Here is an 18,495-nt window from a genome sequence, read left to right on the forward strand (position 1 = left end):
TGTTAATGGCAGTTGAAAATGGGACTTTAGCTGATAAAAAGCTTGTGGTATTAAAACTGCATAGGCAATTTGCACATCCGTCTCCTCGGAGGCTGAAAAATGTATTAAAGGATGCAGGGGTAAGGGATGACGACTATATTAAACTGATAGAACAAGTTAGTGACGGCTGTGAAGTTTGTAGGAAGTACAGAAGGACACCAGCACGACCGATAGTAACCCTACCTTTGGCCAGGGATTTTAACGACATTGTGGCCATGGACCTTAAGATCTGGGATAAAGCAAATAATATATTTATTTTGCATTTTGTAGATTTAGCAACCAGATTTAGTCCATCAACGAGTGTACAAAGTAAAGAAAAGAGAGTAATTCTGGATCAAATCGTGGAAAAATGGATAGGAACAGGAATGGGTCTACCGGCAAAATTCCTTACGGACAATGGGGGAGAATTTGATATGATGAGTTTAGGGATATGTGTGAAAACATGAATGTCAGAGTTATGAATACGGCTGCAGAAAGCCCATTTAGTAATGGTGTCTGTGAAAGGAATCATGCTGTCATCGATGACATGCTTTGGAAAATTTTGGAAGATCGACCAAATTGCAGGCTAAATTCAGCTTTAGCATGAACAGTACATGCAAAGAATTCATTGCAGATAGTTGGGGGCAATAGTCCTTATCAATTAGTGTTTGGTAGAAATCCTAAAATTCCATCCATTTTGGATGATCAGCCTCCAGCTTGGGAGGGGACTACAATTAGCTCTGGTTTTGCTAAACATTTAAATGCATTGCATAGCAGTAGAAAAGCTTTTTTGGAAGCAGAAGTCTCTGAAAGAATTCGCAGAGCTTTAAGACATAATGTACGGCCATCAGATGCCGTTTTTCAGCAAGGAGGCATGGTATACTATAAGAGAGACAATTCTAATGAATGGAAAGGCCCAGGGAAGATCATAGGCATAGATGGCAAAACAATTATTTTGCAACATGGTAATCAAACTGTTAGGGTCCATTCATCAAGGATAATGGGTACAGATTACAAATTTTCAAATTTAGACAGAGCAGACAGACATGACGAGGAACCAGAGTCATCTGGTATGCATGTGTTACAGAACTATGAGGACCAATTAACTGATATAGACAGGGTTTCTGTGGAGGAACACAACACTTCTGATGAATTAGAACAGGCCATTTTTCCGAAAGGGCAACTGCCAAAAGTTGGTACAAAAGTGACATACTTGCCTGAAGGGTCTAGTCAATGGAAGGATGCAACTGTTATTAGTAGAGCAGGGAAGGCCACTGAAAAGTATAAACATTGGTTGAATGTACAGCATTCAGGGAAAGGAGTCAAGATAATGGATTGGGAAAACAAAGTTCAAAAATGGAGGGCACAGAAATGCAGTGTCAGTTCAGATAGTACATCGGATAGTGAACAGGTCCGCAGGAAAAGGTCGAGAACTATTGAAAGGACATCCCACAGCAGAAGGGAAAGATCAAGCAGTAGCAGTACAGAACGAGATACCAGGCGGGAGAGGAGACGTAGTTTATCAAGATCTCGGAACATGAGGAAGACTCCGAATACTAATAGGAGTAGAAGCCCACATGCACGTGAGATTTTGGTGGCTTCAAATAAATTAGATGAAAAAGTTATCAAAGAATCTAAACAGCAAAAATTGCATAGTTGGAGTGAATTTGGGGTATACACGGAAGTACCGGATAGGGGACAAAGAGCTCTATCCCACACATGGATTTGCACGGAAAAGGTTCTTCCGGATGGAACTTATAAGGCAAAGGTCAGGCTTGTGGCAAGGGGATTTGAAGAAAACTTAGAAGATCAGGATTTATGGATCACCTACAGCATGAAAGGTTATTTTAAAGATCTTCTTGGCTCTATTAGCCACAAAGGCATGGGAATGTAAATCTATATATATAAAAGCTGCCTTTTTGCAGGGGCATCAGCTCCAGAGAGACATTTTTCTCCGTCCTCCTAAAGAAGCAGCTAACACAGAAGGGGTACTCTGGAAGTTGAACAAATGTGTATATGGATTAAATGATGCATCTAGAGTCTGGTATTTTTCGGTAAGGTCAGTTTTGTTAAAGTTAGGCTGTTGCCAGTTGAAAGCAGATCCTACAATGTTTTATTGGCACTATAAAGGAAATCTTTCTGGCATTTTTATGATGCATGTCGATGATTTTCTGTGGGGTGGGACTAGTGATTTTGAAGCTATTGTAATCTCTGGTTTGAGGAAAGAATTCAGGGTTGGAAGTCAGACTTCCGGTGCATTTAAATATATTGGACTGGAAATCGGACAAACTAAGTTAGGGGCAACTTTACGTCAGCAATCTTATTTGGAAAGCATCAGCCCAATAGCAATTAGTCGTGGCCGCGTTTCACAAAAAGATGCAATGGTTTCAAAGATAGAAAAAGAGCAACTGTGAAGTTTAATTGGGCAACTGAACTGGTTAGGTAGACAGACTAGACCGGACGTGAGTTTTGATGTCTTAGAGTTGTGTACAAAAATGAATGATCCCAAAGTGGAAGACATAATAAGAGCAAATAAAGCGTTGGCCAAACTAAAAATGCAGGAGTGTCTTTTGAAGTTCCTGGTTTTAGGTGACCTTAGGCACTTGAAACTCATAGTTTATAGTGATGCGTCCTACGCAAATTTATGTGATGGGGTTTCAAGCGCAGGAGGTTTTATAATTTTCCTTTTGGGGAACAATGGTAAATGTTGCCCGCTTGTGTGGGAAACAGAGAAAATAAGGAGAGTGGTAAAAAGCACTTTGGCTGCTGAGACGTTAAGCCTTGTGGAGGCGGTGGATATGGCCTTTTATATAAGTATGATATTGACAGAAATTTTGGGATTAGGGGATTTGGGTAATATACCTATTGACTGTCACATTGAAAATAAATCCCTGTGGGAAAATGTGCACTCTACAAAAAGTGTCAATGAAAAGAGGTTACGGATAGACGTCGCAGGTTTGAAGCAGATGTTGGACAGAGGGGAAATAACAAAAATTAAATGGGTCGACAGGAGCTATCAACTGTCAGACTGTTTTACGAAAAGAGGGGCGAGTTCACAGAAACGTTTGGATATTGTTAATGAAGGGCGCTTGTTTCTGTGAATGTTTTTTTTTCTTTCTCGTCCAAACAAAAAAAAAGGGGGGGAAATCATGTGTGTGTTTTTGAGTTTCTTGAAATTTTGTTTTCACCTAATTATTTTTTTTTCTCCAAGGAAGGGGAGACTGTTAAGTAATGGGTTAAGAGACATTGCAATTAGTTGTCTCATTTATGTTAAGTATCCATTAATTGACACTGATATGTAAAGGGGCTTCAGGTGGCCTCTGTCAGGTGATGTATAGTTAGAGTTTTGTGCAAAGGCTGTTGGAATGAAATAAATGTGTGTTAGGTGAAAAAGGAACAGAACTTTAGATTCTTCATATCACAGCAACTAAAACGTCTAACACACAATGGCAATGTGAGATGAATCAAAGTTTAAGTAATATCTAATCACAGCAGGCAAGCACCCAACAAGTGTAGAATTCTTGTCACATCCACAGATCAACAAACACATAGGGAATACCTTTGGACATGGCTCCTGGAACTCCATTTTAACTTCCCCAATATGTGAAAACTACGCCTGGAAACATGGAACCAGGAGACTTACCCATTCCTTTCCCATCCCAATCAGACTGCCGGCAATTTTAAACATTTGTTCTCACCTCTCTGGGGTGGGGTGCAATCCAATGATTATCCTCAGGCAAGTGAGTTACACTGTGCATATATTTATAATATTAAAGCAATAAATTACTGTACTTTTGAATACAAATGGGAAGAAGGCTTAGTGACAATTAACTCCTTTTTGATGCATGTTAACTTTGTGACTCGGCAAGCACGGTGGCACAATGGGTAGCACTGCTGCCTCACTGCGCCAGGGTCCAGTGGTCAATTCCAGCCTTGGGTCACTTTCTGTGCGGAGTTTGCACGTTCTCCCCGTGTCTGCGTGGGTTTCCTCCGGGTGCTCCGGTTTCCTCCCACAGTCCCAGGATGTGCAAGTTAGGTGGATTGATCATGCTAAATAGCCTCTTCGTGTCCAAAGATGTGCAGATTAGGTGGGGTTACAGGATTAGGGTGGGGGGAGTGAGCCCAGGTAGTCGGCTGTTTCGATGGGTCGGCGCAGACTCGATGGGCTGAATGTCCTCCTTCAACATTGTAGAGATTTTATGGGTGTTAAGGAATGAAAGATCAATATTGCACAACACTATGCGTGGGATTTTCTGTACTTTTCCACCAGCAGGATCTTCCGGTCCTGCTGACGTTGACCCTCGCCATGGGAACAGTCAGCCATGCAAATTGCCAATGCCTTCGGTGGGACTGGAAGATCCTACCAGCAGCCAATGGCAAGCAGCCTCCACCATGTGGGGGAAGGGTGGGGTGGTCTAGAAAACTCTGACTAAGTAATTTAAATGAAAGGAGCTCGCAAGCAGGCAGACAGCAGGCGTTACAATACTTCTGCATTGTGCTGGAGGAAATTTCGGAAAGCCTATTTATGAGGAGTAGCTTAGCGTTGGGTCAATGTGGCCAAATTCCTTCTTTTGGTCATTCCCGGACTGCCTGAAAGCTGTCAGTAAAAGTGAAGAAACACCAACTCTAATCTTCGAATCCACCAATCATGATGATTAAAAGCAACCAAAAGCATTTGCCGTTGGTTGCATTAGTGGACAAATGACTTGCTTTAAAAACATTAGGCAGCATACTGTTCAATAGTTGGGTCAGGTTTACAGTTCAACTAGTTATAATTTACTCTAAAAATTCATTTTGTTTTTTTAATATATTTAAAGTACCCAATTATTTTTCCCCCCCCCCCCCCCAATTAAGGGGCAATTTAGCATGACCAATCCACCTACCCTGCACATCTTTCGGTTGTGGGGTGAGACTCAAGCAGACACGGGGAGAATGTGCAAACTCCAGGCGGACAGTGACCTCGGGCCGAGATCGAACCTCGGTCCTTGATGCTGTGAGGCAGCAGTGCTAACCAGTGCACCACCGTGCTGATCTTTGAAAATTCATTTTGAATATGCAAGTAAAAAAGACTGAAAAAATATGCTTGTTTCCTCCTTGAATCTAATTGTTGTGCTTGCGCACTAAAATATCTGTGTTTATTGAAGAAAAATAGACAGACAAGTCAAACTTACTGTTGATGGGATAGCTTGGGGACTGACTTGGGTTAATACCCATGATGTTTACATACATAATTTCAAATAATGCATTTATTTCCTCTGGACTCAAAAACATTGAATGAATTTAATGGTGTCCACATGCTGGTGGAACGAAAAGGAGGGATTACCCCAGCGATGCACAAACCTGAATTCAGTTTGATGTCAGTTTAATGGAACTTCTGCTCCATTAAACATACATTCAAATATATTTCTCCAGGTCATTTGGCACAATGCCAATTCCAATTATTTTAAATAATCAATATTTTGTCTGTTAATACAGTGGTGCCTTGTCTGCATTTTCTAAGCCTACTGAAGCAGATCTTGTTTCAGCTGCAATGGTTGAGCCAATTCGTTGCTCCAATTTTTGCATTTTGAGTTAGCAAATATTTATTTAAATGAAGGTTCCCAAAGTACTGCAATCAGTGTCTTAGATCTGAGTACCTCTCTGTACCTTGTAGTTTCACTTTTAGTGTACAGTACTTGCCTGATTGTACTATTGGGATATTAGCAAATCTTTCGTCCCAAGGAATATGCTATAATGGTGGGCAGCACGGTAGCATAGTGGTTAGCACAGTTGCTTCACAGCTCCAGGATCCCAGGTTCGATTCCCGGCTGGGTTACTGTCTGTGTGGAGTCTGCACGTTCTCCCCGTGTCTGCGTGGGTTTCCTCCGGGTGCTCCGGTTTCCTCCCAAGTCCAAAGATGTGCAGGTTAGGTGGATTGGCCATGCTAAATTGCCCTTAGTGTCCAAAAAAATGTTAAGTGGGGGTTACGGGGATGGGGTAGATACGTGGGCTTCAGTAGGGTGCTCTTTGTAAGGGCCGGTGCAGACTCGATGGGCCGAATGGCCTCCTTCTGCACTGTAAATTCTATGATTCTATGATAGTATTAAAATGTCAGATGTAAATGCTCTTTTTTCTGTGAGGAATGAGTATAAGCTGATTTTAGAAATTTACATTCATGTTGTCTTTCAAATATATCTTTAGCGTTACCCTATCATATCTTTAAAAGGTTTGGGCCCTAATGTTCTTTTGTAGGCAGCTTGGGCATGGACCAAACTTAACTTGTTTTTCTGTTGGTTGCTTCGAGGTAACAAAATATTCAAAGAAGTTATACATTTTTAAAAATTAATCCTTCAGGTTAGCAGCTCCAGGGGTTAAAGTCAATTCAGCAAATATAACAATGTTATATTTGATGTGTTGAGTTCACATCAAGATCTCGCTCACTAGCAGGCACTTTTCTTTTGTCTGACAGATGCAGACTCTGGCTAAGCTAATGATCTCTGGGTGAACACCTCAGGGCAGATATTACTACAGGTACATCATTCCATTTTTTTTATCGACGCAGACTTGGAAAGGCTGACTGTAACTAGAATGGGTCCCCCTCGAGGGAATGGAGGTCCTGCAGGAGGCTGCAGATGTCTGCCACCACCGGATGCAGCAACCTCAGACTCCAAAAGCATTACTCTTCAGAGAGGTCATGCATGTTGAGCCTCTTCCTGTTCACTCCGTGAAGTGGACAGTGTCACCTATAAACTTAGCCTTTCTGCTGTGCGTGTGTGGATCCTACTGCAGAACAAGGCCACTGTTGTGGATGTGATGGTCTTTCTCTTCTGATGTGCTTAAACACAGCCGGCACCCCCTTTCCTCATCTTCTCAGTTTGAAGTCCTGAAAAGTTGAAAGAAGCTGGATCCACGGAAGCAATCTCTGTCAAACATTTGCCAGAGGGCCATGAAACAAGCTGTTCCAGTACAGCTACTGGCATCTATCCGGCAATGTGGAAAATTGCCCAGGTATGTCCTGTACACGAAAAATAGAACCCAGCCAAATACCGCCCCATCAGTCTACTCTCAATTATCAGTAAAGTGATGGGAGGGGGTCATCAATAGTGCTGTGAAGCGGCAGGAAAACTAACCAGTATGCCAAGTTAAAAACCATTCAAAAAATCATAGAAACATGGAAAATAGGTGCAGCAGTAGATCATTCGGCCCTTTGATATGATCATGGGCTGATCATACAAATTTGGTATCCCACTCACGCTTTCTCTCCATACCCCTTGATCCCTTTAGCCGCAGGAGCCACGTCCAGCTCCCTCTTGAATATATCCACCGAACTGGCCCCAAAAGTTTTCTTTGGTCGAGAATTCCACAAGTTCACAGCTCTCTGAACTCTGGTAGCCCGGAGACGGATCCTGTTGGGATGGAGGGACTTGGGGCCGACGAAACTGGGGGTGTGGGTGAGTGACCTCGCGGAATTCCTTAAGCTGGGAAAAATCAAGTCGTCTTGAGAGGGTCTGTGGAGGGGTTTGCCCTGGAGGGATTTGCCCGTAGATGGAAACCACTTAACAATTTCTTCCAGGACAGTTAAGTCAGCAGGGGGAGGGGGGGGGGGAACTTTGGGGTTAAAAAAGGAGGCAGAGTGGTCAGGGGGGTGGCAGGGAGGGTGGGGCATTGGGGTGTTGGTTATTTATTTGGTATGAGATTTCCTGTTTGTTCTCTTTTTGGTTTTGGTTGTGTTTGATGTGTGTATATATATATAAATGCCTTCATTAAAACAATTTTTTAAGAAAGTTCACAACTTTCTGAGAGAAGAAGTTCTTCCTCATCTCAGTCCTGAATGGCTTACCCCTTATTCTTAGGCTGTGACCCCTGGTTCTGGACGTCCCCAACATCCGGAACATTCTTCCCGCATCTAGCCTGTCCAGCCCCATCAGGATTCTATGTTTCTATGAGATCCCCTCTCTCTTCTAAGCTCCAGTGAGTACAAGCGCAGTCGATCCAGTCTCTTTTCATATGTCGGTCCTGCCATCCCTGGAATTAGCTTGGTGAACCTTCGCTGGACACCCTCAATCGCAAGAATGTCCTTCCTCAAACTAGGAGACCAAAACTGCACACAATACTCAAGGTGTGGCCTCACCAAGACCCTGTATAACTGCAGCAAGACATCCCTACTCCTATACTCAAATCCTCTCGCTATGAAGGCCACCATGCCATTAGCTTTCCTCACCACCTGCTGTACCTGCATGTTAACCTTCAGCGACTGTTCCACCATGACACCCAGATCTCGTTGCACTTCCCCTTTTCCTAAACTGCCACCAATTTGATAATAATCTGCCTTCCCGTTTTTGCCACGAAAGTGGATAATCTCACATTTACCCATATTATATTGCATTTGCCAAGTATTTGCCCACACAGCCAGCCTGTCCAAGTCACCCTGCAGCCTCTTTGCATCCTCCTCACAGCACACACTGCCACCCAGCGTAGTGTTATCTGCAAATTTAGAGATATTTCATGCAATTCCTTTGTCCAAATCAGTAATGTATATTGTGAACAGCTGGGGTCCCAGCACTGAACCCTGTCGTACCCCACTATTCACTGCTGCCACTCTCAAAAGGACTTGTTTATTTCCACTCTCGTAGAACATAGAACATACAGTGCAGAAGGGGGCCATTCGGCCCATCAAGTCTGCACCGACCCACTTAAGCCCTCATTTCCACCCTATTCCCGTAACCCAATAATCCCTCCTAACCTTTTTGGTCATTATGGGCAATTTATCTCTCTCTGCTCCCTGTCAACCAGTTCTCTATCCATGCCAATACATTACCCCCAATACCATGAGCTTTAATTTTGATCACTAGTCTATTGTGTGGGACCCTGTCAAAAGCCTTTTGGAAGTCCAGATACACAACATTCACTGGTTCACCCTTGTCCACTCTACCAGTCACATCCTCAAAAAATTCCAGAAACCACGGGTGAGATTCTCCACTCCCGCGCCGGTTGGGAGAATCGCCTGAGCCGCCAAACTTTCCCGGGACGCTGGTCCGACGCCCTCCTGTGATTCTCCCAAGCGGCGGGAATGGCCCCGTCGAGTTCCGCGGGCCGCAGGCTGGAGAATCGCCGGAGACACCCAAAATGGCGATTCTCCGGCACCCCCGCTATTCTCAGGCCCAGATGGGCCGAGCGGCCAGGCCAAAACGGCGGGTTCCCCCCGGCGCCATCCACTCCTGGACGCTGCCGTCGGGAACAGCGCGGAAACGCTGGGGGGGCGGCCTGCTGGGGGGGGGGATGGGGGATCCTGCACCGGGGGGTACCTTAAATGTGGCATGGCCCGCGATCGGTGCCCACCGATCGTCGGGCCGTCCTCTATGAAGGAGGACCTCCTTCCTTCCGCGGCCCCGCAAGTTCCGTCCGACATCTTCTTGTGGGGCGGACTCAGAGAGGACGGCAACCACGCATGCGCGGGTTGGTGCCGGCCAACCCGCGCATGCGCAGGTGACGCCAGTTATGCGGCACCGGCCACGTCATCTATGCGGCGCCGCCTTTACGCGGCGACAAGGCCGGACGCATGTAGATGACGCGGCCCCAATCCTAGCAAATTGCCGGGGCCTGAATCGGTCGGGATCGGGACCGTTTCGCGCCGTCGTGAACCTCAACAGTGTTCACGACGGCATGGGCAGTTCGGTGCGGGAGTGGAGAATCCCGCCCCCCATGTTTGCGTGGGTTTCGCCCCCACAACCCAAAAGACGTGCAGGGTAGATGGATTGGCCATGGTAAATTGCCCCTTAAATGGAAAAAATGAATTGGATACTCTAAATTTAAAAAAATAAATTCCAGAAGATTTGTTAAGCATGATTTCCCTTTAGTGAATCTATGCTGACTTGGACTGATCCTATCCCCACTTTCCAAATGCTCAGTTATTTCATCCTTAATAATTTACTCCAGCATTTTCTCCACCACCAATGTCAGGCTAACCGGTCTATAATTCCCTGTTTTCTCTCTCCTTCCTTTTTTAAAAAGTGGGGTTACATTAGCTACCCTCCAATCTATTGGAACTCTAAGTACCCTGGGATGCAGAGCATCGGGCCCTGGAGACGTCTAGGGTTTTAATCTCATCAATTTCCACAACACAATTTCCTGACTAATAAGGATTTCTTTCAGTTCCCCCTTCATGCTAGACCCTCTGTCCCCTAATTTTTCTGGAAGGTTATTTGTGTCGTCCTTAGTGAAGACAGACCCAAAGTATTTGTTCAACTGCTCTGCCATCTCTTTGTTGTTCATTATGAATTCACCTGATTTTAACTTCAAGGGACCTACATTTGTCTTCACCAATCTTTTTCTCTTCACATATCTATAGAAGCTTTTGCAGTCAGTTTTTATGTTTTCTGCAAGCTTACTCGCGTATTCTATTTTCCCTTTCTGAATTAAACCCTTTGACTTCTGCTGAATTTTACATTTTTGCTAGTCCTCAGGCTTGCTACTTTTTCTGGCCAATTTATATGCCTCCCTTTTAACTTTAACACTATCCCTGATTTCTCTTGTTAACCATGGTTGGGCCACCTTCCCCGTCTTACTCTTGCACCAGACAGGGATGTACAATTGTTGAAGTTCATCCATGTGTTCTTTAAATGTCTGCCATTGCCTATCCACGCCCAACCGCTTAAATTACCCTTTGCCAGCTTATCCTAGCCAATGCACATCTCATACCATCAACGTTAGCTTTCTTTAAGGTCAGGACCCTAGTCTCAGACTTAACTGTGTTACTTTCCATCTTAATGAAGAATTCTACCATATTATGGTCACTCTTCCCTAAAGTATCTCGCACCACAACGTTGCTAATTAATCCTCTCTCATAGCACAATACCCAGTCTAGGATGGCCTGCTCTCTAGTTGGTTCCTCGACATGTTGGATTGCTACCAGTTTGATTAGCTCAATCGATATGCAGATTGAAGTCACCCATAATAACTGCGGTACCCTGACTGCATGCACCTCTAATTTCCTGTTTGATGTCATCCCCAACCTCACAACTACTATTTGATGGATACACAACTCCCACTAATGTTTTTTTGTCCTTTGGTGTTCCACAGCTCCACCCATACAGATTCCACATTGTCCAGGCTAATGTCCTTCCTTACTATTGCATTAATCTCCTGTTTAACTAGCAACGGTATTCCACCTCCCTTTCCTTCTAACTTTCCTGAATATTGAATATCCTTGGATGTTGCGTTCTCATCATTAATCACCCTGGAGTCAGGTCTCCGTGATCCCAATTATATCATTAATGATTGTCAATGCAGTCAATTCATCAAACTTATCACAAATGCTCCTCGCATTGAGACATAGAACCTTCAGACTTGTTTTTTTCACATTTATTGACCCTTTAGAATTAGGATGTAATATTGCCCTTTTTGATTTTTGTCGTTGGTTTCCCTGCCTTCCACTGTTCCCTGTATTGCCTTTTGTTTCTGTCCCAACCTAACTTCCCTCCGACTTCCTGTATTGGTTCCCACCCCCCTGCCATATTGAACCCTCCCCAACAGCGCTAGCAAACACTCACCCTAGGACATTAGTTCCAGTCCTGCTCATGGGCAGACCCTCTGGTTTGTGCTGGTCAGGACCGGTTCCAATGTCCCAGGAATTTGAATCCCTCCCTCTTGCAACACCCCTCAAGCCACGTATTCATCTTAGCTATCCTGCCATTCCTACTCTGACTAGCACTGGTAGCAATTCTGAGATTACTACCCTTGAGTTCCTGCTTTTTAATTTAACCCCTAACTCATTAACTCCTCTCTTATTAACATTTGTCAATAAGTACCTGCCAATTAGAAAATCCCATTGCCCATTCAAATACATTTCCATTAAACCCAGGCATGGGTAAATAGGAGGTGGGTTGTTCTTCACTGTAGGAATCGTAAAATAATTAACCTCCAGTCTCATTCTTGGGGGAGGAGTTAAACCTGCCATCCCCCCTCCCACCCCCACCCCCTACTCCACCTCCATCTTGTGTTGCCAAGAAACCGAGATAACTTTGCCATAAATCCAATTATTTAAAATCACCAAAAAACAAAGGAGAAAAAGAAAAAGGAGTCCGGGACCGTCCATGGTCACCATTAACCTATAGAGTCCACTCCCCCTCCCCCTACACTCAACGCCATCCAACCTCTGAAAGAGTACCGTACATGATACCCAAGAGTTGTACACCCCCCCTCCCCCCCCCCCCCCCAAGTCTCCAGCTCCTCCCGTCCACTGCCTCTTGTAAAACTCCTCCTCCCAACCTCTGTTCCTTCCCCCCAACTTTCCACCCTGGCTAGACGACTCGGACCCTGTTCTGCCAGGCTCTGATGGCCGCAGCCCCTCCCCCCACCTCATTCCCGTTCACTGGCCGGTTTAAACCGGCCAGCGTGGAGGCCCCCGCCCGGGTCCCTTTCCCACTTGCCCGGCCCTAGGAAAGCCCAGAGATCCCCTTTTAGCACACACACCCCGCATATCCACCTACACCCCAAAGAGCCCTCATTTCGAGTGAAAGTCCCATCACTTCCCTTGTCCAAATATATACAACATTGGCTCCTTTAGCCCCTACACCCGCACGCAGTGAAACAAAAAAGAAGAAAATACAGTCATGAGGTTACATCGGCACATGGCCATTTCTCAATTTCTCAGTTCTGCCACAGTCCTTCTGCCTTCGGAAACTCCTCCGCTGCTTCCGCCGTTCCAAAATAAAAGTCCCTCAGCTTATAAGTCACCCTCAGCTTCGCTGGATATACAATGCCGCACTGCACCTTGCTAATGTACAGTGCCCTCTTCACCCGGTTGAAGGCCGCCCGCCTCCTCGCCAGCTCCACCGTAAAGTCCTGGTATACACGTATACCAGCTCCAGCCCACTGCACCACCCACTTCTGCTTGGCCCAGCTCAGGACCTTCTCCTTCACACTGTATCTACGGAAGCACAGAGTCACTGCCCTTGGCGGCTCACTCGCCTTTGGTACAGGCCTCCACGACCGATGAGCCCAATCCAGTTCATATCGGGAGGGATCCTCCCCCTCCCCCAATAGTTTTGCCAGCATCGCGGCAAAGTACTCAGTCGGCTTCGGTCCTTCAACTCCTTCGGGCAGCCCCACAATCCTCAAATTCTGTCCCCTGGATCTGTTTTCCAGGTCTTCCATTTTTCCTCGCAGATCCTTGTTAATGTCCATCACCTTCTGCATCTCCTTCCCCATCGAGGCAAGTTGATCACCGTGCTGCAATAACGTCTCCTCCACTTCCTTCAGTGCCTCCCCTTGTTCTCGCACCTCCGCCACTGCGCTCGCCACCGCCGTCATCACCGGGGAAATCGCCTCCTCCACCAGCGCACTCAAAACCTCCCTCATCTCCTTCCTCATCGTCTCCATGTATTTTGTAAACTGCACAGAGGAGGGGAATGTCGAAGACCAGCAAAAAAACGGCCGTGAAAATTTGCATGTTTGTAAATGGGTCGAGCCAATTCTTTGTTCCAGTTTGAAACAAAATATTTTCAGAGTTCCTGCAGAACAATCAAAACTTGCGTTGACAGCCTCACATGAGCTGAAGCGTGAAATAACAGTGAAATATGAATTTAAACATTAAAGAAATGTTAAATTCAAGCTCTACTTCCAAGGTTAATGCTAATGGTGGGACAATGAAGTACAGGTTCAAATGGGTGAAAGATGTTCGGAAAGTCCTTTATTCAAGAGCGTTTGACACTTGAAATTATGTTCTGGACTGAGTCGGTGAAAGAATGGTCCTAAATGTAATCCTTCGTTTGCATTGCGAGTTGACCAAATAGGTGTAAGGATGCTGCAATTAATCTGAGTTCGTGCAACAAGAAAAATCAACTTGGGTTCTGCTCTTGTTTGCTAAACAGTAATTCCCATGGGATAGTGCTTGTGTTTGGATATTGAATGAGGCTGTGACACTCTTCATGGTGCTGATTCTCACCTAATTTCTCAGATAAAAGGTGGCCACTTTAAAACGATACGATATCCCAGCATAAACTCAAAAAGAGGTATGGGTGTAAAATCAGCAAGAAACCGCAGCGACCGTATGGAAATGGTTCAGTGGTTTGGACTTGCTATCAAACTAGATTTGCGAATGAATATTGCCGTTGTTGGTGAAACTGAATGCTTTTGAGAATTAAAAATGCATGCTAATCCTCCGACAAATTATCCCATTGTGTTCAAGGAGAACTTAACCCCGCCTCACTATTTCCATTGATATCCTCAGGGTTTCGTTCATTGTCTGCCTTGGGTCTGTGCAATGTCAAGAATGAGCATTTTTGAAATGCCACCATTCAGATTCTCAATTTAACAAACATCAAAGAGATTTTCTTAGCTGAAATAGCCAAATTGAGATCTAATTGTTCTGTTGTTGCAATCTTAAAATCACCACAACTGAGAAGCAATTGGGTTACAAGGCAAGAATTTGTTCCTATCACCTTAAAACATCAACAGCCCTTCGATTTGCTCAGTGTGAACTGTCAGTCGACAAAACTGAGAGGACATCCTTCACAAGACTGTAGTCCTCTCCTAGTCAGCAGGGCAACAATTTGTGTTAATATATTAATGAGTTAGAAAGATTTAACATGGAAGTCACCTTGATATATGTGTACATCATAGAACTACTGAACACCAGCCTTATTACAGTCACAGTCAATCAATCATTCACTGAATTACCGATGACACTTTAATGAGACTGATTTTGTGAAGTACACAAAGTATTCTTGTTCTTACAGCTGAAAGCACATACGTTGACTGCATATGCATCCTTATGCTTATAATTTGGTAAAACATACAGGGGCCTGGACGCAGAAAAAAATTATATTCAAAGAAGAGGAAAACCTTTTCAAACCACTGGAATACCTTAAAGAGCTTTATGGACAATGGTGTACTGTTGAATGCAGTCACTGTTGCAATGTAGGAAACACAGCAAACTACCAGATACGAAGGTTGGGATTTTGCAACCCCCCCCTCCCTCCGCCATGCTTTCTGATGGTGGAGGCAGCTCGCCATTAACTGCAGGGAGGATCTTCCAGTCCTGCTGAAGTCAATGGCCATTTATGTTCCATGCCCTTTGGCTGGACTGGAAGATCCCACTGGTTGGGGGAGGCGGGGGGGGGGGGGGGGGGGGCTGGGGGGGGATCTCCACCTCTGTTTTTGTGATGTCAAGGAAAGCTTCCTTATTCTTCTTTGAAATAATGCCATGGGATCTTTTCTGTCGAGCTGAGAGCAGACAGAGCCCCAGTTTAATGTTCCATCTAAAAAGCAGCACTACCAGCAGGACTAAATCCTAGGGGCAGGGATGGGGACTGTTTCCTGCTGCAAAGGCTGATGGGAAATCACACCATATCGTCTGTCCCCGATGTAATTAATTATGCATCCGGGGATCTTGCGCTGTCTCTGTGATGGGGAAGGGGGGGGGTTCGATGGCACAAGTCCCGCTCTAATATCCATGAGTATATTTAAAAGACACCTGACATAACTGACCCACCATTGAAGAAAAAAAGCTGGATCTCCAGGAACACTCTGACACTGGAAGATAAACCTTCTCGATGACATTGAAATTGGAAGATCCACCTGTTAGACACTCTTCCCCGCCCACTGCTGTGGTGTTCCAGTGTCCAGGGTCACTGGCGGCCACCATCCCGAACTCCAGAGGCAGCTCCAAGCCTTCTTCAGGTAAGTCCCGACTTCTGCACGCCACATTGGCCCAGACATGTTCAGGACTGGCGTGTTATCCCATTGCCATCACAGAGAATCAGGCATGGGAGAAGATTCCGGTTGGGCCTTTATCCGCATCCTATTAGCAGATACAAATCAGTTTCAGGCTGGCCTCCAGCGTGGCTCCCGATCCATCATGGTGGCCACCAGTGGAAGATTCTGCCGAATACACCACTCCCCCCGCCACCTACCATTGATCCCGCTGATGGGGGATGGGAGAATTCCGGCATAGACCTCTGTGCTCAAGAACCTAAAAGTGTTCGACCAACTGAGCCCCTGACACTAACAAATCAAAATCAAACTGAGCCACTGACACTCAGTTGCTCCTCTCTTGGTTCCCTGCTCACTTTCTCCCAGCTTCAGACAGTGCCCAAATTTCCTGAAAAATCACTTCCTCACTGTCCTCCTCAATCCTTCCTGGCCTTTGCCCTCCTTCCCCTTCCAGGTATAGAGTCATAGAATTATACAGCAGAGAAGAGGCCCTACAGCCAATGCGTCTGCACTGACAAAACTACATTAAACCTACACTAATCCCACTTTCCATATTCTCATCGTGTCTCCGTGGGTCTCACCCCAACAACCCAAAAGATGTGTAGGGTAGGTGGATTGGTCACGCTAAATTGCCCTTTAATTGGAAAAAACAGAATTGGGTACTTAAAATTGTTTTTTAAATTCCCACTTTCCAGCACTTGGCCATAGCCTTGAATATTATGAGGTCCCAGGTGGCATTGCCAGCAGGCATGGGCACTGACAGGGTGCCATGTTGGCACTGCCAAGCTGCAATGCTGGCATATTTTGCACGCGCACAACCCCTTGCCCTGTGTGGATGTTGGGGGGGGGGGGTTGCGGGGGTGGCCAGGGACCCTCCCATACCAATAGTGTGTTCGGGCTGGGGGCGGTGGTGGCAGTCGGGGATTGCTTTGGGCGTTTGGAGCAGAGCTCCCCAGCGTACAAAATGGAGCTATGTGCGGCCTTGGCTGCGCATTCCCCGATGAGGCCCCTTATACAACGTGAGTCGTGTTGTATAGCCATGTGTTTCCCAGCACTGCGAACGCTGGGAAACACGCGGCTAAATGCACTCGCTATAGGACTTTGTTCCCAATTAGTTGAAACGAGTAAAAGGCTTTGCTGAAATTGATATAAACGACATCAACTGCACTACCCTCATCATCACACCTGGTCCCCTCCTCATAAAATTCACTCAAATTCGGTAGATATGACTTCCCTCTGACAAAGCCACGCTGACTATTCCTGATTAAACCTTGCCTCTCCAAGTGGAGATTCATTTCCTCCTTCAGAATTTTCTCCAATAGTTTCCCTACCACTGATATGAGACTCACTGGTCTGTAATTACCTGGTCTTATCTCTACCACCCTTCTTGAAAAGTGGAACCACATTAGCTGTCCTTCAGTCCTCTGGCATCTCCCCTGTGGCCAGAGAAAAACTGAAAATTTGGGTCCAAGCCCCTGTCATTTCCTTCCTTCCCTCCCACAGCAGCCTGGGATACAACGCATCCGGACAGGAGGATGCCCGCCAAATCGTTCAATACTTGTTCACTCCCTATGTCAAACTGTTCAAGAACCTCACAGACCTTCTCCCCAAAATCAGTACCTATATCGTCCTCCTCCCGAGTGAAGACAGGTATGAAGTATTCATTTAACACCCTACCAACATCCTCCGGCTCCACGCACAGATTGCCCCCTTGGTCCTTAATGGGCCCTACTTACTCTTTCCCTGGTTATCGTCTTCCCCTTAATACGCTTATAGAATAGGTTGGCATTCTCCCTAATTTTACCCACCTATGCTTTTTCATGTCCCCCCTTTGCTCTCCTAATTGGTTTCTTATGTTCTCCCCTGCACTTTCTATACTCCACTAAGGTCTCTGCTAATTTGCTCCATTTGTACCTACTAAAAGCCTCTCTTTTCTTCCTTATCCACTCGTGAATATTCCTTGACATACAGGGTTCTCTGGACTTGTTGCTCCTATATTTCACCCTAAAGGGAACATGTTGGGCCTGTCATGTGAGAGTACCTTTAAGAAATGGGGGTTTATTACTGCAGTGATGTCAGAGAGTGTGTGGAGCTGGGCTGTCTGTCAGCTTTTTACTTTCGCTTTAGGCTTTTTGCTGCAGGGTGGGTTTGGTTTCATTTTCGTTTTGGAGAAGCTGCAATCACAGCAGGATGTGTGTAAATCTCTGCAAGCTTATGAATGTCCATTTGCTGATTTCAACGTGGTAACTGTTCTCAGTAGTGAAGTTAAACCTGAGGTGCTTCTGTTAAAGGTTTTGTTTTTAAGTCTTATGGATGTTAAAAGGAAAGCTTAAAGGAATACTTAGTGTTGTAGTCTTTGGGGGTTGTATTTGAATTAATGGTTGCTAAGATGTTCACTGTATGTTTTAAAAAGGTTAACTTGAGTTCATAGAATAAACATTGTTTTGCTTTAAAAAATACTTTTCCATTTCTGCTGTACCACACCTGTAGAGTGGGCCGTGTGCTCCCCATACCGCAATCTATTAAAAGTTGTGGGTCAGGTGAACTCCATGATACACTTTGGGGTTCTCTAAACCCTGGCCCATAACAGGCCTGTACTCTCCCCATTTTGAACACCTATTACTGCTCTGCTGTAGAGGTTCCCACAAGAAGCTGTTACCACTCTACTTTGGCCAGATCTTGACTTATTTTAATAAAATCTGCCTCTTCCCCCAAATCCAAAACCATTTTTTGCTGACCATCTTTATCCCTTTCCATAACAAACTTACATCGTACTTTGTTGTG

At 45.3% G+C, this 18,495-nt stretch overlaps 1 long non-coding RNA gene across 4 annotated transcripts in view; it reads right to left on the minus strand.

The window, feature by feature from the left end:
* LOC140400717 (uncharacterized) overlaps window positions 1–18,495 on the minus strand; it is a 72,838-nt gene that overhangs the window by 45,237 nt on the left and 9,106 nt on the right. The window contains exon 1 of one of the 4 annotated variants that reach the window (XR_011938091.1): window positions 1,232–1,276. The exons of the other annotated variants lie outside the window; for them this stretch is intronic. This is a non-coding gene — a long non-coding RNA (uncharacterized lncRNA). Of the gene's footprint in view, window positions 1–1,231; window positions 1,277–18,495 lie in introns of those variants that run through there. 4 annotated transcript variants of the gene reach the window in all.

This window comes from Scyliorhinus torazame, chromosome 2, assembly GCF_047496885.1.
Source record: "Scyliorhinus torazame isolate Kashiwa2021f chromosome 2, sScyTor2.1, whole genome shotgun sequence".
NCBI lineage: Eukaryota > Metazoa > Chordata > Chondrichthyes > Carcharhiniformes > Scyliorhinidae > Scyliorhinus > Scyliorhinus torazame.